General features: G+C 54.1%; 1 protein-coding gene across 11 annotated transcripts in view; it reads left to right on the top strand.

Moving 5' to 3' along the window:
• ZMIZ1 (zinc finger MIZ-type containing 1) overlaps positions 1 to 25321 on the top strand; it is a 241271-nt gene that overhangs the window by 12833 nt on the left and 203117 nt on the right. For 2 of the 11 annotated variants that reach the window (XM_035267857.3, XM_078345477.1), the window contains exon 2: positions 5188 to 5259. The exons of the other annotated variants lie outside the window; for them this stretch is intronic. The gene's annotated coding sequence lies outside the window, so the exon portion shown is untranslated. The remainder of the gene's footprint in view (positions 1 to 5187; positions 5260 to 25321) is intronic. 11 annotated transcript variants of the gene reach the window in all.

Raw genomic sequence — 25321 nt, 5'->3', positions numbered from 1 at the left:
GGCTGTCGCACGAATCCAAGGGGAGGGCCAGTGTCTTGCATGCTGTCCAGCGTCACTGTATCGGGGAGTGTAATGTTTCATTACCATGTGCGGTGATGGTAATGGCAGCACAGAAAGGCCTTGGAGACCATCCAGGGCCAAACCTTCTCATTTAGATGCTGAGTCGAACCCCAGAGGGGACAAGGTCACATGACAAGTCCCTGGCAGAGCTGGAGCTAAAATCCAGGTGTTCCCACCATCTATCCAGTGCCCAGCCCCGCCTGTTATTCCACAGAAACCCTTTGCTGAAGTGAGGCATGGGAGAGGTGCCTCCATGGCTGTGGCTGTGGCGGCAACCTGGCTTGGGACTCACCGTCCCCATCTTGCAGAACAGCTGGGCCTTCTGGCTCCAGCTGTGCCCACCAAAAACGCTGGGCCTGGGGGCAGGCAGGCGTCCCTGTGGTCTCGGTGAGACAGCTGGCTCCTCCAGCTTGGGGGTCGCTGCCCTATAGCAGGACACTGTCTCTCACTTCCTGGCTCATATGAGGCTGCCTTGCATTCTGCCTTGGGTGGCGACAGTGTCCTCAGGAGCCCACCTGAGGCCCCTCACCCAGCTTTTTGGCTCATCTGGCCATAGGATGTTCCTGTGGCCTGGACCATGGCTTGAATTTGTGGCTGAGATCCAGCCCGCTGTGACCCCTTCCAGGGCCCTGAAGACCCAAAGATGCCCAGACTATGGGAGCAGCAGGGACCTGGGCAGCCAGTTTACTTAATCCCCTTCTCATCCCATTTCCCAGATTAGAGCATGGAGGCCAGAAAGGGAAGGAATCCAGCCTCAGAGTTGCAGGCAGGATCCCGTGTCCTTCCAGCTTTGCTAGCCTGGCCTCTGTCTGCTTCCACCCTCCGTCCCCGAGGCTGTCCTTGGCCTGCCCGGGCTTTGTGTGGAGTGAAGGACGATGGGGGACAATGGGCAGAGTAACAACTGCTGCTTTTCCTTAGGGCTCCTCCAGGCCTCTGCCAGACCCTGTGTCCTTCCAGGTCTGGGGAGCCTGGGCACTGGGAGGGTCCTGCTGGTGGGGCCTCGTGCCAGCCTGAGAACAAGGTTTCCTGGCTGGGCTTGAGCCCCCAGCGTTCTGCCCCTGGGGAGTGCAGAATCTGGGGTCCTTTTGTGCCTCCCCTTGCCCAGCTTCTCAAGGAAGGTGGACTAACGTATTCCTTCGTCAAGTTTATCAAGTACCTGTTATGTGCCAAGCACTCTTCCAGACCCTGGGGATACCCTGGGGAATGTGACAGGGGCCCTGCTTACATTCTAGTAGGTGAGACAGATGGTCAGCAGGTCAGCAACTTAATGCATGATGTCATGCTGAGTTACAATAAGTGCTTTGTAGAAAAATAAACCAGGATAAGGTGGATATAGGGAGATGAGTAGGTTATGGAGCTTCCTTAGATGGGGTAGGCAGGGAAGGATTCTCTAAAGAGGCTGCATTTGAGCAGATACCTCAGGGAGACAGGGGAGTGAACTCCGTTGAACGCTTGGGAGAAGAGCCTTCCAGGCAGTGAAAATTGCATGTGCAAAGGCCCTGCGGCAGATGCATGCTTGGCATGCTCTAAGAAAAGCAGGGAAGCCAGTGTGGCTAGATGGAGTGAGGAAAGGAGGGAGCAGGGAGGAAGTCAACAGGGTGATCAGGGACCAGGTGATAAGGGACAGAGAGCCTTATCAAGCTCAGGAAGGGCTTCTGACTTCATGCTCAGTGATTTGGAAGCCACTGAAGGATTGTAAGTAAAGGACTAAGGCTATTGGATGTGTTCTCTAAGATCTCTGGCTGGGGAGTTGAGAATAGACTGAAGGGACAAGGGTGGCCACAAGGAGACCATCTGGGCAGCATTTATAGGAACCCAGGAAAGGATGCTGGCAGCTTGGACCAGTGTTCAGTGGAGGTAGTGAGACAAGGTCAGATCCTGAATGTATTTTAATGATTGACCGAGGCTGGTTGGGTGCTGTGGCACATGCCTGTAATCCCAACGCTCTGGGAAGCCAAGGTGGACAGATCACAAGGTCAAGAGATCAAGACCATACTGGCCAACGTGGTGAAAATGCATCTCTACTAACGGTACAAAAATTAGCCAGGCGTGGTGGTGCGCGCCTGTAGTCCCAGCAACTCGGGAGGCAGAGGCAGGAGAATCGCTTGAACCTGGGAGGCAGAGGTTGCAGTGAGCCAAGATCGTGCCACTGCACTCCAGCCTGGTGACATAGCGAGACTCTATCTGACACACACACACACACACACACACACACACACACGCAAGATCGACTGAGGCTGTGTCCAGGAGCCTATTGGGAATGCCTGTCCACTTCCATGAAGCAGGCTGAGGGGTTGGGGCTAGAGAACTGGCTCAAATCTCTGTGTCCTGGGTGTCTGAATGCTTCTCCTTTTCTGCTTGTCACCTCCTGTGCTGCAGACACTCTGTCACAGGTGTCCATTTAACAATCGGAAAAATAAGAGGCGTAGTGGGTGTTCCCGATCCCTTGTCTACTCTTGGAATTCTGACATTCTGCATTTGGTCTCTGTCCTCTTCTCCGGTTGATTCCTTTGCATTCACCCCCTGAATGTTTGTATCCTTCACTCTGTAGTTTCCCAGCATGTTAAGTCATCCTCTATCTCAAGGCTTTTGCATATGCCAATTCCTCCACCTCCACTCTAGAGTCTGGTGAACTCCTACCCATCCTTAAGAGCCCAGCTCAAAAGCTGCCATCTGTGAACTCTCTCCCTTGACACTCTAAGACGCTGAGGATTTCTTCTCCACCGAAAATTCTACTCCTTTCTTTCCCTCCCACACTCTATTGCAAGGGATCAACTGCATGGGGCTGGGTCTCTGCCTTCCTTCACGCCCCCTCTTTCTGTTCTGTGTCCTCACAGCCTGGCCCAGGGCCGGCCCAGAGGAGGGAACAAAAACATTTCAGTGTATTCCTGGAGCAGTAGTTGGTTACTATGGAAACAAGGAAGTGTTGCAACTTCCTGAACTTGAGGTTGGGGTCAAAGAGGGCAGCTCTAACTTGGCCACACCGGATCAACCCAAGATAGCCACCCTGAGGTTCTTACTAATTCAAAGTCACTTTGGGCAGGCTCTTTCCCATCCCTGAGCCTCAGTTTACCCCATCAGTAAGATGAGGGCATTGGGATTGCTTGGCTCTCTGCTCTAACATTCTGTATCCCTATGCCTCTAGTCCTGCTGTATGACCACAGGCAGACCCTTTGCCCTCTTTGAGCCTCAGTTTCCCCATTTTTTTGACCTCTGTCCTTCAAGAACATACCTGCCTGAGTCAACCAACTCCAGAATCTCAGGGTCAGCGGCTGGGCTGGCTGTTGATTGAACTGGGATTCTTGTGACTTGCAGAGGCACAAAGAGGGAAGTCCTGCTTTCCAGGGTGGCAGGGCGGGGGTAGGGGAGTGAGGCAGCCGGAGGGTGGGTTGGTAGGGAGAATCCAGGCCGGCTCACTCTGGCCTGAACCTGCATGGGCCCCTGGGTCTCCTTTCTTCACCTTGAAGGTGGCGGGAGCTAGTGCTTGCCAGGGGCACTTGGCTCTGCCAGATGCTGCCCGCTCTGCATTCTCTTGCCATGCCAAGTAGAACCTGGCCTGTGCCCTGCGGACCACAAGTCCTAAGGTGGCCCTAGAGGCTGCCTGCTGCCTGTGGTGGCTGGGCTGAGTGGGTGGGCAGTGTGTTCTCATTGTGTCTCTTCTTTCTCCACTTAATTGCTCAGAAGCCAAGAGTTAGCCAAGCACAAAACCGCAGCCTGGTGGCTGGCACCCGCCTCCACAGCCCTGTAGCACCTGGTTCTGAGGGCTCGTTCCACCAGAGCTCAGATATAGCCTCCTCAAGCGGGGGGTGGAGGTCAAGGTACCAATATGCTCAGCATGACGCCAGGCCTGCAGTTGAGTTCCCACCTGCCATTTGCACGTGCCATTGGTCAGAGTCGGCAGAGGCCTCAGCCTGCCTCACACCCTGACTCCCGCCTGGCACTCAGGTGCCGTCTGGACCTCACCACAGACCCAGAAAGAGTGACCTGGGATGTGAGGCTCTGCATGGCTCCCTGAGTCTACCTGCTCATCCAAAAAATGGGCAGAGGGTGCTTGCTTCCGAGGGATACCAGGAGGGGAGGCAGAGGAAGGCAGCTCGTGATTTCCGGAGCCCAGTAAACACACTTGTTAGGATTATCAGCAGCAGGCAACAGGCTTCTGCCCAAGAGATGCCCCTGAGAACTTCTTTTTTTTTTTTTTTTGAGATGGGATTTTCGCTCCCATTGCCCAGGCTGGAGTGCAATAGCACGATCTTGGCTCACCGCAACCACCGCCTCCCGGGTTCAAGCGATTCTCCTGCCTCAGCCTCCTTAGTAGCTGGGATTACAGGCATACGCCACCACGCCCAGCTAATTTTTGTATTTTTAGTAGAGGTGGGGTTTTGCCATGTTGGCGAGGATGGTCTCGACCTCTTGACCTAGTGATCCACCTGCCTCAGCCTCCCATAGTGCTGGGATTACAGGCATGAACCACTGCACCCGGCCAAGAACCTCTTTTGCAGGAAACAAAAGCCCAGACCTTTTCAGAATGAGACTCTTATTCTGGGATGAGAAGTGCCTCTCCCTCTTTCTGAGCTGGGCCCAGTGGCCAGGGACCTGAGTAGCTGTCACAGTGTGCCTTCCCCGCCTGCCATTGCTCCCTGGCTTTATAGGGTTGGAGTTGGACAAAACCTTTAGGGCAGCATTGGGCATTGGAAGGGCCCAGGTAAGGGGAGGATACCCACTGCCCATCTCTGCCACCCCTCAGCTTCCTGGCCCTGACAAGCCCTTGTCTCTCTGCCCTTAGTCCATTGAGTCCCCTTCTAGCTGGGACTGTCCTTTGGAGCCTGTTGGGGCATTTTTACCTCCAGGATAGGCAAGGCTCCCTGCACCACACCCCCAAGATGTGGTCTCACCTCAACTTAGAAAATTCTCACTTCTGTTAAAAAAGGGCCTTGCCGTGGTTGACAGGGCTTCACACTTCATCCTGTGGACAGTGACAGTGTGTCTCCCTGCCTGTCCTCACCTGGCAAACTTCGGTTTACATCCCCTCCTCCCAAGGGCTTCTCAGATATTCTCCTCTGGGCTCCCCCAGCCCTCAGCCTTCACTTTCCCCCCTGTTCCAGCTGGGTCTTATTCCTCTATCCCCAGACAAGACGTGGAGCAGAGAAGATGCCCAGTAAAGCCTGATGACTTCTTGAATGACAGAGTGAAACCCTTCAGGTATGTAGATAGTTCAGTTGGTTATTAAGCCCAGTTTTCTCAGATTTTACACAGTTACGTTTGCTTGTTGAGCATATAGAATCTTTTTTGTTTTTGAGACGGAGTCTCATTCTGTTGCCCAGGCTGGAGTGCAGTGGCGCAATCTTGGCTCACTGCAGCTTCCTCGTGATCTACCCACCTCGGCCTCCCAAAGTGTTGAGATTATAGGCATGAGCAACTGCACCTGGCCCTTTTTAATTTTTATTACTTTATTTTATTTTTTAGAAACCAGGTCTCAGTCTGTGACCCAGGCTGGAGTACAGTGCTGTGATCATGGCTTACTGTAATCTCGAACTCGTGGCTCAAGCGATCCTCCCATCTCTTCCTCCTGAGTAGCTGGGACTACCGGCACGAGCCATCACTTCTGGCTATTAAAAAAAATTTTTTTTTTAAATAAAGACAGGAGTCTTGCTTTGTTGCCTAAGCTGGTGGGATTTTTTTTTTTTTTTCAGATAATCTTTTTGGAAGCTCTGTGGCCAAAGGTTTTCTATACCTTTGGCCAACCTCTTCCTTTTAAAACCAGTGCTTTCTGATGTGCGTTTTTGCATTTCCTTTATTTACCTGGTCTCTGCAACTATTTTTTCTCTTTCAGATTCCATACAGCAAATAATTCCACCTCTCTTTTTATTTGAATTTCTCATGCCAAAAAGGCAGGGAGGGTTAGTAAACACTGCTTTGCTGTTCTTTGTTTTGTTAAGTGTTTTTAACTTCTTAGTGTGTTAGATTAGATTTTATCTGCCTTTCCTACCTGCCTTAACCCCAGGTCTCTAACCCTCCATCTTCCCGTTGCTTGTTCAGTGGCGTTGTGTCTACTAGGACAGCTGTGTGTGGTAGTGCAGGTTGCGCACTGCACAGCTCACATTTTAGTCCCCTCACATTATATGGGTATTAGATGATTTTCTGGCAGGTGGTGGTAAAGTGTTTTGAGAAAGGGGAGCCTGGTTCTAATCCTCATATAGCCACCATGGATTAGGAGTGGGCTGACATTGTCGAATCATCCTGGCTGGAGTTGGGAAGTCATTTTGACCCCTCCCCAAAACTGTACCCCATGACATTGGGTTTCCATGTCCCCCTTGCCCTGCTCAGAGCATGGTTTATGGGAGTATGTAGTCAGGGAACTGATGTCTTTGGACTCCACCTTCTGGATGTTTCTGAAGCAGCCTCTCCTCTGTACATCCCAAGGGAGCAGCCTTCTCCCTCAGGTGTTCATCTCCAGCTTCCCCTTTTCCATCGTCCCTCCACTTGGCTACTAGTGTGAGCCTGAATAAAAGGCACTCCTGATCTGTCGCCTCTTCCACTCTACTTAAAACTCCTTCATGCCTCTCTACTAGCTACGATCTGACACTCAGTGCCCTTCATTCTCTGGCTGCAGATGAACTTTCACTTGGGTGTGTTTTGCACATCATGTTCCTCTCTGTTCTGTCTGCCTGGAGAACTCCTAGGCATCCTGCGCACTCTGCCCAGGCCTCAGCTTGCACTCGCGCACCAGCCAAGTGAAGTGGATTGGTCCTTCCCTTGCCCCAGTTCCCCAGGTGCTGCTTCCTGACCAGTGTTGCAGCCCTTGCTTGGCAGGATCGCAGCTACCTTTAGAATACCCCAGCCAGAGCCAGGCTCTGACTCCCAGCACTCAGCAGCACCAGCTTGGATCTAGCAAACATTTCAATGCGCTCCCTGCGAGGTGAATAATAAATGATGACTACCCTTTACACAGAGCTGGTCGGTTTTGTGGTGTGGACCGTGTGCATGATCTGACCCCTGGCCCCTTCTTTTGCCCTTACTCCTCCCAGCTAGAGCCAGAGAGGTGGCTGGGCCATGCCAGGCTCCCAGGAGCACCTCTCCTCCCCTCCTCTCCTCTCCTCTCCCCTCTCCTCCCCACCCCCCTTCCCTCCCTTCCCCTTCCTAAAGCTACTGGGGTCTGAGGATACCTGTGAGCTTGCTGTGGCTGCATTGCCACTGCCCAGGCTTGGCTTCCTGGGAGAATTGGCTCGGCAACAGCAGGCTGGGCCAGGCCACAGGGCTTCTTGGGCAAAACTCCCCGGGCAGGGCCAGGGGCTGGGGCCTCGTATGCATAGCCTGTGCACCAGGCAAGTCTTCGGGCAAATGGGCTCCAGCCTGTCATGGTGCTGGGTAAACACGGGTGTGCAGACCTGCCTAGGCACGGCCCTGGGTTCTGTTGGTTAAAGGTGCAGGACACCATTTTGTTGAGCTGTGAGTTGCCAGTGAGAGGGTGACAGAGAGTGACACGTGGGAGCCTCCACCAACCTTCACAGAGACTCCAGGCTTTGAGCAGAGGCTGCAGAAGGCTTGAGACAGACTGCTGTTCTGTCTCTGCGGTCTTTTCTCTGCTGCAATGCTGGCTGCTCCCTGGGACCTGGGGAAGGTGGGCGGGTTATGAGCAGGTGCGTTTCCTAATCCAGGTCTGAGATCAGAGCTTCCATTTAGCCATCCCCACTGCAAATACATTTCAGTCCTCACTCATCCCAGGCAAAGCTCACATCCTTGGGGACACCCGTCCTGCACCAGGCTTGTTACTTTCAGGTGTGGAGACTGTCGCAGCAGCACCCCTCTGATGTTGCTGGTGTTATCCCCTTTTCAGAGGAGGAAGCTGGAGCTGTTCAGCCAGCTTCAGGTTGAAGGTGTTCAGCTTCCACAGCTGCGCAGGATATTGGGTCTTCTACTCCCTGCGTGAGGCCACAACTTGATTTTTCTTTTCCAGTCTATGGCTGTTGGTACCAGTGAGTATCTGGTGGCCACCCCTGCCCTTCTGACAGGACAGCTCTGAGCAGGTGCCTGGGCCAGTGCCACACTTGGGGAGGTGGACAGGTAGCCTCAGAGCCCGAAGCAGCTGGTGGGGTTCATTGCCAGGAAGGAGAACGCTGTGGTTTGCGGCTGAAGCCTCCGCTCGCACACGAGATCATTCTCCCCACCCGGATGGAACCATGCGGGCCCATGTCAGTGAAGGAGAAAGTAGCCCTTGGCACTTGTGCAGACACAGACCGTGGAAGAGTGGCATCTACCTCGAAGGTGCTACCCATCTGCCCCGCTCACTTTCCTTCTCTGAAATGAACTCAGCTCGGGGTGTGTTGTGCCTTCTCCCGTTCGCTCTCGTTTGGTTAGGTCTGGTGCAGTTGGAGTCCTTGCCTCCTTCCAGCGGACGCATTGGACCCCTTTCCCTGGACTCTGAAAACCTCAGGGGCACTGAGACTGCTGTGTTGGATCAGAAGAATACGGTAGAAATTGGGGGTTCTGGGTGCAGGGGGCACTTGGGGTTCCTGCTGCGTGCTCCCTGAAGTTGAACTCCCAGGGAGGGTGTGTCTGTTTGGAGGGCCACCGAGATCACCACCTCCATGGGCATGAGCAAGACTCCACTGGCCACAGCTGGGACAGCCTTCCTCTGTCCCTTTTCCTCTCTCACTCCCCTACCCCCCACCCCCCAGGCCACCTGCTCCCTTTTTACCCGTGCACATGTCCATGTGTGCCCTTACAAGCTCCTGGCTTTTGGAAGGGAGGGGACAGGTTGTAGAGAGACGGGGTGCGCCAGAGTGTAATTTTATTTCTGTGGCTCTCCTTTCAAGCTGTCACGGTAAATCTATTTTACTTGTCACTTTGTAAATCATTATGCAGGATTAAGCCTTTTACCAGCTTTTAAGGCTTCTGCAGCCAGGGACAGCCCCACCTCTCCCTCATCCTGCCTCCTTCTTTCCCTCACCTCCCTTCTGAATGACCCTACTGCTGTGTCTGAAGCCTCAGTTAGAATGAAAGTAGGGACCCAGGACAGAGCTGGCTATCACTGAGTTTAGCTGCCCCATTTTACAGGTGGGGAAACAATCCCAGGAGGGGGAGGGATTCCCAGCGGCAGAGCCTGGGGTGCTTGGTGTTTTCTGGTACCCCTGAGCAGTGTGGGGGAAGTTGCTGAAAGTAACCGAGCATGGGCATGGGACTTGGAGGGTTTTTTTCGCATCCCCTATGGGGACCTGCAGGCCCCTTATGGCTGTGGCAGGATTGCTCAAGACCCATAGGGAGACCCCGTTTGGAAGAAGAGACGTGCTTGGAGCGAGAGAAGGACCTTCTGTCCCCTCCCAGGGTGTGGAGTGGGGGACTGGTGACAGGAATCTGGAGGTGGGAATGTGGTCAGAGGCATCCTACTGTCCTGTGGGATCCCATTTACTTATTTCTCCAGATATCTGTGTCCTCCAGAGAAGCTTTGGGGTGCAAGAACAATGAAGCCATGTGCTGAGATGTTCAGAGTTGCAGATAGTGGCCAGGACTGCTAGCCAAGAGCCAGCAGTAGGCAGCGGCGCGCTTCCCTTCCCGGGTCCATCTGGAGCAGCCAGCTCACAAAACCAGAGTGGAAAGACGCCCACCCACAAGGCTAGTGAAGCACACTGCGGGAGCTGAGGCTCGGAGGTGCCCACTTTGAGGAGCCAAGGATGTATGTGCCCAGGGCCTGAGGCTGTCAGAGCTGGGCCATGCCAGGTTTGACAGCCTCAGATCTTGCTGCCTTTTCTATCGGGATACACTGGCCTTGTCGCCAGGTTGAGGGCTTCCTCTATATTGCTGGGGTTCCAGGGCTCTCCTCTACCTGTCTGTGCCAACGGAGGACCCCGCCTTGGGGGCCTGCACTCACTCGTCCTGCTTCCACCACTCCCCACCTAGACCCCTGCTGTCTTGAGCCCAGACAGATTCATCTCTTGCAGCAATTACAGTCGGCCAGGAGACCTTCTCTCGCATCTTCTAGGGGAGGGACCTGTGCCTGGGAAGCTGCGCTGGGTGACATTCATTCCTACAGCCCTCTTTGCTTTCCCTCTTCCAGCCCCCATGTTGTGCAATGCCAACTGCCTTTTTTTTTTTTATTTAAACTTTTAACATTTTGTGGGTACCTAAGTAGGTAAATGTATTTATGTGGGCAGCTGCCTATTTTTAGACTTGAGCTGTTCTGCAAAGCCAGAGCCCTGTCTCTTATCCCCTAGCACAGGGGCTATAACGGCACAGGCTAAGGCAATATTTCTCTATTAGAAGGATGGCCAAGCAAAAGTCCTCAGACCCTGACCTCAAGGAGTTTCACAGTCTGCATTAGAAACAACCTTGACTACTCAGCAGAATAGCTGTAATAAGTGCGGAAAGCTTCAGAGAAATCGGCTTAGAAGTTGCAAGGAGTGAGAGATGAGAATGGCTAGAGTGGTCGGGGAGGCCTCCTGGAGGAGGGGGCATTTAAGGGCTACACTGAGGACGGAGAGGCTTTAGCTAGAACAATGCAAGGAGGACGGGGAGGAAAGGTACTTCTGGGCGGTAGACCGGGTATGACCAAAGGAAGGGAGGTGTGCATTTGGGGTGCTTAGGGCAGCTCAGCCAGCACCCAGGGACTTTAGGGGAGGAACAGAGGCCAAGTTTCTAGGGATGGCTAGGACCCCAGAAGGAAGCCTGGATTAGAGGGGACACTTATCCTAGAAGTGGGGAGGGGGAGGCGTGTGACGGACTGGGCAAGGACAGAGCAGTTTTAGGAGATTTAGTGACAGGGAGCCACCTGGGTTGGAGGAGACCGGAGCCTATTAATTAGGCAGGTGAGTGGAATCCCTCAGGTGCACTTTAGGACCAACCAGGGGCCCTGTGCTAGGTGAGATGGGGCAGGGCTTAGGGGCTGGTGCTGCTCCTGCCCCCTCTGCTGACTTGGGGAGGAGGCGGCAGCAGCAGCTGGGGCTTCTGAAGGGTCTGGGTGCAGACTTGGCCCGGCTACTCCTCCTACTCCTCGTGGAGAGGGGGTGGCCTGTGCCTTGGCCCTCAACCTGCAAAACCGGGAGATTCTATAAGCCCACCCAGCCTGTCTGCCTGCTGCTGTGAGGAGTGAAGGAGGCACAGGGAGGGGAAATTCTTTGTGAACTGACATTGTCTGTTCTCATCTCCTTCTGGAAAACTGGTGGCTGCTGTGCCATGGCCATTTTGTGGCTGCTGGCTTCCCTCTGTTCTCCAGATTGGAGTCGACCCCAGGATCTGGGTTTCATTACCAACAAGCCAGGTGATCCTGGGTCAGTCACCTCTCTCTTCCAGGCCTTGGTATTCTTCTCGGTTAATGGATCCGTGCTGATAACCTAAATCTTGCTGCACGCAGTGTGACTGGTGTTCTGAGCTAGGAGACCCAGGCGTGGGCTGCGGCTAGGGGTGTCCCCCTGTGGGCAGAACCCCACACCTGTCGTCACGACAGCATTGCAGCACCTCCTTATAAACCTTGGAACCTCCACCAAGAGGTTCTTATGTGTGCTTCTTGGTCTCTGGTGACTTCTAGGCCCATTTGACGTTTCCTTGCACTTCCTGCCCACTCCTGGAGGCCCGTGATGAGTCTGCTTGGTCACAAACTCATATCAGATCCCTGGTATCCCCCAGCAAGCGTTGCACAAGGCATGTGCTTTTAAGTGATGCTTGTGACTGTTTGAAATCTGGACACCAGCTGCCAGAGGGGCAGTCAGGTAACTCGCTCTTCTATAAGATCACTTTTTTTTTTAGAACAGATTTTGTTTTTCTGATAAAAAAACCCATGAGATAGTGAGGAGATAGTACTGGAAGCAGCACCCCCAAGCTGTTTGCATGTGATGCAGACAGTTGAGGGGCTGAGCTACCAGCCAGTTAGAGAGAGGGTCCTGGCGGTTCACTGAGCAGCGTGGGAACTGAGGTGCAGAGGGCACCCAGCAAGAGAGTGATTGGGGGGCAGATCCAAGCTTCCGTTAATTATTATTCCTACCCACTGCCACCACGTTCAGGGGATGCTTTATGTTCTGTGCACCGTGCCATGTGGTTTATGTATATTACATTTACTGTTGTAAAGAACCCTATGTAGGAAGGACTGCTGTACCCCAGTTTTTTTTTTTTTGAGATGGAGTCTTGCTCTGTCGCTGGAGTGCAGTGGCCCAGTCTCAGCTCACTGCAACCTCTGCCTTCTGAGTTCAAGCAGTTCCCTGCCTCAGCCTCCTGAGTAGCTTGGATTACAGGCATGTGCCGCCATGCCCAGCTAATTTTTATATTTTTAGTAGAGACAGGGTTCCACCATCTTAGCCAGGCTGGTCTTGAACTCCTGACCTTGTGATCCACCTGCCTCAGCCTCCCAAAGTGCTGGAATTACAGGTGTGAGCCATGCACCCAGCCTGTACCCCAGTTTTATTCTATTTATTTATTTATTTTGAGACAGAGTTTCACTCTGTTGCCCAGACTGGAGTGCAGTGGCATGATCTCAGCTTGTTGTAACCCCTGCCTCCTGGATTCAAGCGATTCTCCTGCCTCAGCCTTCCCAGTAGCTGGGATTACAGGTTCCACCACCACGCCTAGCTAATTTTTGTACTTTTAGTAGAGACACAGTTTTACCATATTGGCCAGGCTGGTCTCAAACTCTTGACCTCATATGGTCTATCCACCTCTGCCTCCCAAAGTGCTGGAATGACAGCTGTGAGTCACCGCGCCTGGCCGGTATCCCAGTTTTACACACCTGCGTACATGGTGTACTCAGAGCGATTAGGGCCACAGAGCCAGAAGGTGTTGTAGGCAGGATTTGAATGCCGGCTGGCGAGTTCAGATCCTGGCTCCCACTACCCTATGTAGGCCCTCCCATGCCCCTGCGTCCCTCTTCAGGGCCTCTCTCTGGGCTGTCCCCCGCAAGCACTGTGCAGACAGACAGTCTTCCTCTTTCTAGGAGGTGTGGGTGCAGAGGACTTTCTGTATTGGGGAGATAAAAGAGCCCGTTTGGGATGATTTTTATCAGCTAGAGCAAGTCGGTTTGACTTACAGGAAGAAGCCAATTTGCATTTTGGGAAAGAGCCGAGTGTAAAGGCCCCGGTGAGCGCTGGGTGGATTTATAAATAAACAGTTGACCGAGGGCATTGTATGTCCCCAGCCGTACAATGCTGGGTTCATATTGACACCACAGACCTGTTCCGCACGTCACGGCTGCCCTTTGGACAGAAAGGGCCTAATTGAGTAAGAGAGCGCTGCTGCTGGAAATGCCAAGGAACCCTTCCTCCGACCTGGCTTCCTCGGCACACGAGAGCCGGCTGAGTCCGGCTGCAGCCGGGCCTGTTTACCGAGGCTGCTGGCGTGGCGTGCCAGGTGCAAAGCCCGCGAGTGACTCAGAAGGCCGTGAGCACTGGGGCCAGGGCGGCTGCTGTTCTCCCTGCCACCCGGAGGGAGCTGGAGCCCCAGCCAGGTCCCAGGAAACTTGGGTCATTGCACAGAGGCTACCAGACAGTCTGCAGAGCTCCACCGCCTGGGTTCAAATCCTCACTCACTCTGCCACTATCAGTTACTTTGGCTTTCTAGACCCAGATTCCTTGGCCATGAAATGGGTACTACTGACTTCCCAGGTTATTTTGAGAATGAAGTGAGATGAAGTCAACAGTAGATGTGTCTATCCGTGTCCCTGCCCTGCTGTGGATGACAGGGTGATTTTGGACAAGACCAAGGCCTTGCTGGGACTCACTGCTCTCTTCAGAAAGCAATGGGCCTGGGTCCAGGTGTGCGGTGGCTCACACCTCTAATCCTTGCACTTCGGGAGGCCAACGTGGGCAGATAGCTTGAGCTCAGGAGTTTGAGACTAGCCTGGGTAAAGGTTCAACACGGTGAAACCCCATCTTTACCAAAAATAGAAAAATTAGCCAGCCATGGTGGTATGCACCTTTAGTCCCAGCTACTGGGGAGGCTGAGATGAGAAGATTGCTTGAGCCCAGGAGGTTGAGGCTGTAGTGAGCCATAATTGCACCACTGCAATCCAGCCTGGGGGACAGAGTGAGACCCTGCCCTTCCTGAAAGAGAGAGAGAGAGAGAGAGAAAGCAAGCAGTGGGGCTGGATGCTGATCAGAGGCCTGGGACTGTCCCTGCCCAGCTGGCTGCAGGAGCTCTGACTCTTAGACCAGCCCAGATTCATATCCTGTGTCTTCCACTTGTGGGACCTTGGGCATTTGACCTCAGTTTTCATGGATAGAAAGTGGGAGCAATTCAGGTTGTTAGAAGATGAAATATGCTAATGTATACTTAGTGCTCAGCATAGGGCTGGCCGAATGGTGAATGCTTGTTAATCAGTCATGTCCGTAACATACATTTCAAGGGAAAAACATCTGTTTTGAGGGCAGAACGCTATTAAGTCAGATATTCTCCTGATTTCATTTCAATAGTACTGTTATAAGAAAACAATAACCATGATACTGACAGTTAGAGGACCACCCCTTCCAGGCCCATTTCTTTACCCCTTTGCTTTTGGGCAGTGATGCTTGTGCAGAGCCAACCCCACTCACCTGACCTAACTAGTTCTCGCCTGGCTGTGCGGCATTTCCGGGTGTGCGGCAGGTCTCTCCAGTTACATAAGGGAGGCCTCATCCTTCTTACCTGACTGCTCTGAGTGCGGACCCATGCTGCTTCCCGTCTTCTCCAGGCACCTGTCTATTACCCTGGGCCTGGAATGCACAAAGGCTGCCGTGAGGAGGCCCCTCGGTACCTGTTCATCATGTGGCCCCCGCACCTGGTTAATCTCCAGGGTGCAATCAATCTCGTCCTCAGGGGCCAGACTTCGTTGTTCTAAGCCTTTCTCAGATCCACATCTTGGGGCTGCTGGGGTTCCTGCATCTGTGTCCTGGTGGTCGGTTTGAAGCACCAGCAGACAGCAGCGCTGAAGGTGCCTGGTGTGTACTGTGTGTGGCCATATAGAGATGTCTCCTCCGCTGCAGATCCCTGTGAGGCAGGTGGGGCCGCAGGCCTCTCCCCTCTCCCCTCTGTTTCTTATGGGAGGTAATTGAGTAGAACTTAGGACAGTTACATGCTTAGCCTCAGTTGCAGGGCTGGGATTTGGACCTGGCTCCTGGCCTGACTCAGGTCCTCAGCTTCCACCAGCCCTGCTGCCACTGAAGATTGCTGGAGAAAGGAAGCTGAATGTGGAGGGTGGGTCTGGAGGAGAGGGGCAGGAGATGAGCCCCGAAGGACGAACGTCTGCACAACGAGTTAGAAATGAGACGGCTGCAGAGAACCTCCGGCAGGTGGAGGTGAGGGTGGGAAGGTCTCTGAAACCGCCAGCAGTTTTCTTGACCCAAAATGCTGCCTTGAGGAGTTGATAGAGATCGGCTTCTTCAGTCAGTGCCTGCTCTCAGACCTGCTCAGTGCCAGCCCCCCGCTAGGCTCTGGGGATAGGACAGTGGCCAGAACAGATAACATCCCTGTCTACTGGGAGCCAGAGAGAAACCAGGTAAACAAGCCAGTCGCAATCAAGGACACTTTTATAAATTATGACAAGCGCCAAGAAAGAAACAGGTGCTGAATAGAAAACCACCCAGAGGTGGGTGCGGGGGCCTTGAGACAGGAAGGCCTTTCTGAAGTGGCCTGTGAGATGATGGGGTGGGAAAAGAACACACAGGCAGAGGAAGCAGCGTGTGTGAAGGCCAGAGACAGAGAAGGGTCCCATGCGCCTTGGGGACAATGGGCAGGGGCAGAGCAGCTGAAACATGGTGGGCACCATGCAGATCTTCCAGTTCCACTTGCCCCCAGGTCGCCAGCAGTGCTGCCAGCCTGCTGTGAGAATGAGCTCAGGCGTGGACATGCCTGTATCTCTTGGTGGGTCCCACATGGGGCTGGCTCCCTGTCCTCAGCCAAGGGGCACATGACACATGACATCACTGGCTATTTCTGCTTCCCACTGGCCACCTCCATCTTTGCAGTGTGAATGGGAGGCCTGGCCCGAGCCTTTGACTGGTCCCCTGGCTTGGCTGTCTGCCATTCAATATCACCTGCTGTTTCAGTGACCCTCCTGCTGTCACTGAGGGCAGAGGAGGCTGAGGGGCATGAAGGCTGTCACCAAGGGTCCTGGGACAAGCCCAGGTTCTCCCTCCTAGGGTCAGCCCTGGTCCTGCAACCTTTATTTATTTACTTTGGGCCCTGCTCAAAACTGGTAGCAAGCTGCCTGGAATGCAATGTGACGAACTCGAGATAATAATAAAATCAATTGGACTGTTTCCCCAGTAATTCTAGAGACTGATGCATCATTAATGTTGGTAATACAGTGCCTGTCAGATCACAAACTTCTCAATAAATGTGCAGCTGGCAAGCTCTGATAGAAATTGGAGGCAAGCAGAGAATGAGATTTGGGGCCTTTGATATATGGGGTGTCAGTGGCGCGGTGAAGTTTTTATCAATTTCTGTCACTTTGGGCTTTTGTGCTCACTACATATGTGGTCTTCATGGCGCCTCTCTGTGGGCTGCTCGGATGCTAACTGCACCCCCCACCCAACACTGTGAGGAAGAGGAGTTCCTGGAGGGGCTTCAGCAGCTCTGGTGCCCTTTCCTCTCGCTTCATGACCAGGGCCATCTCAGGCAGACGTGGATGGGCAAAGCCTTGGGACCTGACTCCATGTGTCATGCAGGCACTCTCCAAGCATTGATTAAGTCCCTGTTGGATTCAAGATGCCATCGGGCTCTCGGAGGCCTTTGGGGGCTCCTGAGGACTCGATGGAAGCCTGAGACTTGGGGTTGTGGGGAATGATCAAGTGATCGTTCCTTCCTAAGGGTCAGGAGTAAATGGAAGGAGTGTGTGAGCTAGCCTGGAAGTGTCTGCCAGGTAGACTAGGAGATGGGGCTATTAGACAGGGTAGCTCTGTGGGCCCAGGCCCTGAAGCACGAGGAACCCTGGAGTTTATACGGAAGTGAAGAGTTTGGCCAGGCCAGGCTCCCGAGGCATTGGAGAAAAGGCAGAAACTGCATGGAGGCAGTGTAGTGTAGCGGTTAGTGCAAGCACTCTGAAGCTAGACAGGGAGGCTCCGAAACCTAGCTCCCACACTTAGCAGCTGGGCAACCTCAGGGAAGTGACTCAACCGCTCTGTGCCTCAGTTTCCTCAGCTGTAAAATGGATAGTTGACCACCATTTTACAAGGACTCTAGTGAGCATAAATGAATTAATACTTGTATGAGTGCCTGGTCCATTGCAAGCCCCTGATACATAATTGGCATTACTCTTGCATAATGAGCTCAGTGAACCCACCGGTCACCTGAGGGCCGTACAGCAAGATTCAGAGAGTTGACGTAGGGCGTCTGCACTCATACAGCCACTCGGAAGCAGAGCTGATTTCAAAACCTGCGTCTCTAAGCTGCTACTGAGGCTGGGGTTGAGCAGGGTGGGCCTTGGGTGCCCGTGTGGAGGAGGTGGCATGGGGCTGGGGGCCCAGCACCCTACTGAGGATGGGCCTGTGAGGTCACCATTAATAGCAAGGAGATTGGATGGGCAATGAGTGAGCTCAGTCTTTGTCTGTCAGTAGCCCTCTGGGTGCTGGAGAACTTCTGAGACTGGGGACTTGACTGTGATGCAGACGTCTCATTGGCCCCTGGAGGCTGGAAGTGGCTTTGAGTAGCAGAGGAGCCCCATGGGAACCATGTTGGTGGCAAATTCCAGAAATGAGTCAGGGTTTCCGTGTTCCCAGCTGCACCTGCTTGGGAGCAGGTCCTGAGACCCAGCAAGCCCTGAACTCCCTCCTCGACACCCACCCACCCTGGAGCACCACATTCTCTGGACCCCAAAGCAGGAGATTCCTAGGCTGTGAGGGTGACTTGGGTCTAGGGCACATTCTGACGCAGCCATGGCTGTGTGCACCTGCTGGGGACCCACTGTGAGGCTCTGGGAGTCGGTGTGTTTGGGCTGCAGACCAGCGCTCCTTGGGAGTGCCCTGAGCACAGGGATCCCACACTCCTCTGAGCAGGGGTGCTCCTGGCCCTCCCCCAGGCTGCCTTTGAGGTGCTTCCCCTCCCCATGGCTCCACAGAACGCTAGGATGTACTCCTGGCTGGTTCTGCATTTGTGTTTGCCTTTTAAGGAAGGCAGGTTGGGAGGCCCCCAGGGCCTCAGGAAAGAAGAGGCAATCTTGTTAGACTGGGGTGTGGAAAAGACAGGGGCCTGCCCTGCACTGGAAACGGGGAGCGGCGGCCTCTCGGCCCAGGTCTGCCCCTATCCTCTCCCCGGCTCCCTAAAACCTCCCTAAGCCCCCACGCCCCGCTTGGGACCTCCCAGTCTGGAGCCCAGGTCCCTGCACTTGTTGGGTGGTGGAGGATGGCTGGTCCTGGTGATGTGCCTGGGAAGCATCTCTCCATAGACCTCCTGTGCCTGGGGCTTGGAGGAAGTGTCCCTTCCTGCCAGAGGATCGGGGGCTGGGTGAGGCACCAAGAGGAGCTGCAGGTGCATTTGAAAAAGCAGGTGGGTCTTCTTTTACCACCAGGAGGTCCTGGTTATGGGGGCAGGTGGGAGCACGGTGCTGACGTGGTCCTACCCGGTGTGGGTCCCACCGCTACTGCTTCTATGACCCAAACAGGTCTCCAACCACTCTGAATGTCACTTATCACCTCATGCCCACCTGACCACACACCCTGATGCTCAGAGCATGTCTCTTGATGAGTGCCAGGCCCTGGGGGACTGGTCCTGGCTCAACCCCAGGAGGTTGGAGACTCACTAGGGAATAAGACTGGCCAGATACTGCCTATAGCATGAGGGGTTGGTGGCTGTGAACGAGAGCCCTGCTGAGGGGAGTCCCAAGGGAACAGGTTCAGGTCAGCCTACCGTGGGAGGGCATCAAGGAGGGCCTCCCAGAGGAGGTGGCCTTTGTGCTTCAACCCAAAGGATGAGTTGGGGATGCTTAGCAGAAAGAGGGCAGGTGAGGGCTGGGCATGGTGGCTTATGCCTGTAATCCCAGCACTCTGGGAGGCCAAGGTAGAGGGATCACTAGAGTCCAGGAATTCAAGACCATCCTGGACAACATAGTGAGACACCATCTTTGAAAAAAAAAAAGAGGGCAGGTGAGGTTATCAGGCCTGGGTGGGTGGGAGGCAAAGTCCAGGAGCTCAGTGGGGGCCTGATCACATCCGAGAGGGCCTTGAATGCTGGATGGAGTTTGTCCTTGACTCAGGGTCAACAAGGAAAGATTTTGGGGTGAAGAGTACTGTCATCAGATCTGATGTAGCTGTGGTGACTGCTTGGAGGGTGTTTTCACAGGGGTCCATGAGCCCTGCTGCATTCCAGGAGAGCGGGCATGAGGCTCATCCCTGGCTGGTACGGGCCTGGGCATGGTCCAAACGGTGCTGCAGATATGTGGCTGAAGGTGGTGAGGATGGTGGTCATCCGGGGCACTGGGTGCTGTGGTATCTGAAGGGAGTGAATTCCAAGTGCCATGGGGGTGCCCTCAGGGCTTTTGCACACAGCATCCCTGGATGCCTATTAAACGTGCAGAGGCTGTTCTCATCCCAGCACAGCTGGGCCAGGTACAGTTAGAAACCTAGCTGAAAACCGCAGGTCTGATGAGGAGCAGGTCCCCAGAGGACAAGAGCCTTGGAAGGAAGAGGGTGGCGCTGATTGCAGACTGCAGAATCATGAAGGGCCCACGGAGAGGCTGCAGGGTGTGGACTTGGCCGCAGCAAGGGGAGAGGAGGACCAAGCTCTCCCTTTGATGGGTAATTCAGCATACAGTTGCTGTTCTTTGCAGTAGGGGTAAGGAAGGCAAGATCTTGGTGCTGGGGGTGCTATTCACTGTCTAATGGAAGGGGGTTCACAGCATAGGCAAAGGGTGGAGCTCACTGTGCTGGTGAAGAGGGCAACCTCTAGGATGCCCTCTAGGATGAGTAAGTCCTCTAGGATGAGTGGGAAATTCCCAGTCTGAAAGTGAGGGAAAAACATCTGAGGCAGAGGGAACAGCATATGCAAAGGCTCAGGTTGCTGGGGGGATGATGTGAGAGCAGCACAGCTCTTGTAGCCAGGCCAGCGGGCATGGACTTTGTTGCTGATGAGGGGCAGCAAGTCAACCAGGCTTTCTTCTCTCAAGTCAGAGAAGAAAGGCCAGGGCTACTGGATCCTGGGACATGTGAGGACCTCGGCCCAGTGGATGTCTGGTGGCCTTCATGTATCTTACTGGCATGTCCACGTTCATGGAGCCATGGGGTCAGGGGAGGGGACTACTTGTGCAGAGGAGGCAACTGGCACCTGCCCCTCTGGTGGCAAAGTCCATTTGGGTGAACCAGGGCAGGGAGGGAGGGAGGCGGGTGGCCAGGTGACGGCTGTCCGGGCAGGTGTGCTCCGTCATCTGGCATGAAGACAGCCGTGGGGCCTCAGGGGCTGGAGCTGTTTCTCACACTGTCCCCCACCACAAACACATACACTGAGACTCCACCGTTGTCCCTCCCTGCTCTGAGAATGTGATGTGAGGAGCAGCTGTCAGTTACTGTCAGCTGCCACAATGCAGGGAGGCAGCTGAGAATCAGAGAGCAGGAGTGGCCAGCTCCAGGTCACATTGCAGGTGGGACCCCGGACCGGCTCCCAGCCACCCCGTGGCACCAGGGCCCCGACGTGGGTCAGGATTTCCCTACCTTCTCTGTAACTCTGGCTCCTGCCCCCTGGGAGAAAGAGCTGTCCCCTAGCAGTAAGATCTTCCCATCTGGAGTCACCAGCTTTTCCTTTTTCAGCTTTTCCTCACCTCCCTCCACCTACAAACAACCCAAGGGAACAAACCCAGAAGGCCAGGTCCCAGCCTGTTGGACCAGGCCTCGCCCAGTTGGAGCAGAGGTGTGCAGTGGCGAACGTGGCCTGCAGCCCCTCTCACAGGGAGGCAGAAATCCTGGCTCTGGAAGTGTATAAACATGGTTATTTTTAGCCCTCAGAGGGCTGTGGGCGCAGCAGCCTGACCTGAATCTGGCTCAGCCCCCTCCTCCTGCCTCACTCGGGAGAGGAGGCCTCTGTTGCCCCGCCCTCTGCTCCTTCAGCCTCGGGGCTGGGCCAGTGAATTCCAGGACCCAGGGAGAGAGGGAACTGGGTGGTGGTTGGGGGGAATCTTAGCAAGGCTGCCCGGGGCCAGGAGTTGAGGCTGAGACCAGCTCACAGGGACAGGATGTGGTTTTCAGAGAGGCAGCATTTCAAGTTGCAACAGAAATATTGGAGCCACCCAATTTCATGACTTTTCCATAGGTTCTTACTCTGTAATCCTGGCCCCTTCCCTGGTCTGGCTGGAGGCGAGTCCCAGGTGCCACCTGGGAAGCACTGCTGGCCTAGCACCTGGAGGCCGTGCTGCTGCTTTGCCACCATGGGCTACCAGCCCCACACAGCACCTCTCTGCATCTCAGTGGCCTCATCTGAGAAGTGGGACAATTCCCAACCTGACTGACAGGGGACCGAGGGGGTGACGGTGAGCTGACACAATCATAAATGTTCACTCAATTATTTATTCAACCAACATTGATTAAATGTCAGTTTTGTGCCAGGCAGTGATCTAGCCATTGGATGGAAAGCAGGAAACCAGCCTGAGGAGGTGCTGACCCTCCTGGGGCTAACATCATTGAGCAGGGGTGGGGGGCACAGAGGGACAGACTAAGTGCACATGTAAACAGTAATCAGCCTATAGTGTGTGCAGTATGGGAGTAACATTGAGTGACGTGTTATGGAGTGGCTGGGGTGGGGGAGGTGGCATGTATTTTAGATGAGGGTAGTCTGGGAGGACCCCTTGAGAAACTATAAAACAGCCAACCACTGTGGGTGGAGGAGGTGGTGAGCAGGAACAGCAGGTGCAAAGGCCCGTGGGCAGGAATATGCTTGGTGCCTGAGAACTGAGGACGTGGGGAACCCATGACAGGGAGCAGGCAGGGCCAGCTGTACAGGGCTCGAGGGCCATGGAGATGCTTGGGGTGGGGGGCTGTAAACAGGAAAAGCTTTACAGCTGTAAGGAAGAGCAGGAAGGAAGTGAGAGTGGGAGGCCAAGGAGGGGCTGTGGCCCCCACCCAGGCACAGGAGCTGGCAAGGAGTGGGCAGATCCGCACGCAGGGAGGGGGAGCGGTGGAAGTGGCAGATGGCTTGGCTGAAGGGGGAGCATGAGAAACCAGGATGGTTCCTTGACTTTTGGATTAGATGCCTGGGTGGGTGGGAGTGGAGAGGGCATTTGATCCAAAAGAAGGGTGGAGGGAGAACAGGATCTGGGGGGTGGGGCAAAGGATGATGCCAACCTGGACACAGGTTTTCAGTGTCTGTTGACATTGGAGTAGAGAGGGGAGCCCCGGGGGAGCAGCTGCATTGGGCACACCAGGCCCCAGGCTGGCACAGCTCTCCTCCCTGGAGCTGTCTGTCAGTCCGGAGCCAGGCTGTGTGGGCGAGTGCCTCCCTGGGGGCCTGGCCTGGGGTTTTGTCCCAGTGCATCATGGATGAGGGTATTCGGGTCCCCTGGCTTGGAGGCAGGTGTGGGTGGGGTGCGGTGGGATTGATGGCTCTGCCCAAAAGGCTGGACCTGTACAAGTTGGAAGGTGGTCTGTCATTCAAGCACCATTTGCCATTGGCTGAATGTGAGCCCTGGTGTCACTACCAACCTTGTGCCCAACTGGGTTGACTTCTTACTATAAACTAGCAGCTGCCTCTCCTGTGCCTGGACCAGGATGGGAAGGACAGCAGGAGTAGCATGCTTTGGGGTTTTTCACAGCAGACCTGATTCACTTTCATCTGGTCACCAGTGACCCCTCCCCTCTCTGGGCCTCAGAATCCCACCTGAGGTCCCGGGGTGGAGTAGAAGGTTTTGAGGGCCTCCGCGTGAGACGCAGCCTTTCAATGACAGAGCTTTGGTATTGAGAGTTATGGCATGAGTAAAGGCCTGGAGGCCGGTCTAGGCAGTCAACTTGCAGGACCCTGGGGAGCAGATGAGTATAGAGTCCACATGCATAGAAGCCACGTGCAGGGTGATCACTGGAGGTGAGGTGGAAACACCAGGCTTCCTGGTTCGGTCAGAGGGACCAGATTACCATATAAGCCATTGTGCTCTCAGGACAGTCTCCTGGCTTGTTAAAGCCTCAGTTTTGGCATCTGCAAAATGGGTACAATAGATGTCATTGAGCTCACAGGGGTGAATACTCACTGAGGTAATGTACAGAGATGGGCCAGCTCAGTGCCTGGTTGCCTTCTCTCCCTGTGTTTCTCCAGTTTATAGCTGGAATCCAAATTTCAGGGGAGGGCTCTTTTGCTGTTGGGGCTTCCTGTGAGAGGCATAGCCCCTGGCCTGGGAGTCCTGCCAAACCCAACTCTGGAGGCCATGAACCTCACCGTAGCCTTGGGGACTGGCCCGCTGGCCACGGCGCTCTGAGCATTAGCCTTAGGTATTGCTAGTAGGCGGCGCACTGGGGTTTTAACCAGAGGCAGTAACGAGCTTTCTGAAATCATGCCAGGTTCATGTTGTTTCTCAAAAGAAACGATGGGCCTTGATTTCCTATCAGTGTGGTTGCTGTTGTCGTGTGTGTGTGTGTGTGTGTGTGTGTGTGTGTGTGTGTGTCTTCACTGCCATGGTGGAAAGGGAGGAAAATAGCAGATGCTAGATCCAATTGCCTCCAAACTGTCTTGAAATGCTATAAATATTTTCTAAAAAGACTAGCTTTACCCAAGCCCGAAGTGTTAGTTATCTCCTCCCTGAGAAACTAATTCCCAAAAATTTAGACAAATAACCTCTTAAATCACAGCTGTTAACCTCAGGTGTAAAAACTGTTACCACGCCAGCTGCAGGTCACAGCGACTCTGCTCTGCCGAAGTGCCTCCGTGTGGCATAGAAAAGGCGGTGGCCGAGAAGAGGGACTTTGTGCTCAGGCAAGAGACCAGGGTCGGAAGCTGGATTTGGCCACTCACTGTGTGACCCAGGGCCAGTGAGCACACCTCTCTGAACCTCTTCCGTGTAACAGACCTGTTACAGGCCGCCTGGATCCTGAGAGTGCCACTGAGCCGAGCTTCTTTCCGTTCCTCAAAGATAAACAGAAGTCACTGTTCGCATTCAGGAGTTCACGTTAATCAGGACTGAGAAAACCCCTCTGCCCCCAGTCCCCTCTAGCCCTCTGTTTGTGTCAAGGACGCCCCCAGTGACTGGATACCTGCTGGTGTCCCTTTTCACCAGAGAGCACCTGCAGGACCTGGAGCTTCCAGCAGGCAGGCAGCAAAACAGCGCCATTGTTTGTTCTCCTTGTGTTTGCATTTATGTTTAACTTCTATCCTTGGTGAGTGAGGCTAATTTTGTATTTAAGGTAGTATTATAAAGTTCTTTTAAAAATAAATGTATTTAAGCAAAAGTTGTGAATTGATTATTAAGCTAATGGCAGTCTCGATGGCAGAAGGAAATGACAAACATCAGGACAATGGGGAGGAAACGTGATGGGCTCTGCAGACTGTCCAGGCTGCCCTTTCCCTGAGTGCGCACCGATTTCTGTGCCCTTGTAGCATGAATGGGTGGGGAGGGGGGACAATGGGAAGACAATTGACCAAATGCTGAAGGGACATTTTGGTCAATTGTCTTTCCATTGCACAACACCCAGAGGTGACTGCCACACTCCCTAACATAGCAGGGCTACAGAAAGTCCTATCCTGGGGTCCAGGCCAGGGGAAACCACTCTCGTGGAGAGTCTTGGCCAAGAAGCTGGGATTTTGTAGCAAACCAAATCCCCCTACCCCCAGGCCCTGTGTGCCTTTCCATTAAAGTTCCCAAACTGAGGGTTTAAGCTTGACACCAGCCAGCTGCCATCTCCCAGGCCAGAGACCAAGACCAGGCCTTAGCTCTCCCAGGCATGGCTGACCCAGCAGAATGTATAGTAGGTGCTCCACTAACAGGGACATCAAGTGCTGTAGGTTTTGTTTTATGCTCTTCCCGGGAGTGACAGCCTGGAGTGCTGTATAGAATAGTAATTCTGAAGCTACAAGGAGCTCTGTAAGAGAGTGTGGGGACCAATTGGTAAGGCCTGTCATGGTGTGGGAATGCCTGCCTGGGGGCACACAAGCCTTTATTTGTGACTCATGTGCTCCCCCAAGCTAGATCCTGCCCCCATTGCATCACCAGCACCCAGCCTGGCGATCAGTGGGTGATTGAGCCCAGAAGCTCCTGTAGGAACTTAGCTGGTGATCTTTGGGCATCTTTGTATGTGGGCATCGCCCAGTCACATTGCAGGCGCTGGAGGGTCAACACTCAGCCCTGGAACTTGGGAAGCCCTTGTGCATTCCATACCCCGTCCCTGTTAGGGTTGGATGCAGGGTAGGT

Source organism: Callithrix jacchus, chromosome 12, assembly GCF_049354715.1.
Source record: "Callithrix jacchus isolate 240 chromosome 12, calJac240_pri, whole genome shotgun sequence".
NCBI lineage: Eukaryota > Metazoa > Chordata > Mammalia > Primates > Cebidae > Callithrix > Callithrix jacchus.
The sequence above is the reverse complement of the archived record's forward strand: the minus strand, read 5'-3'. Positions and strand labels throughout refer to the sequence as shown.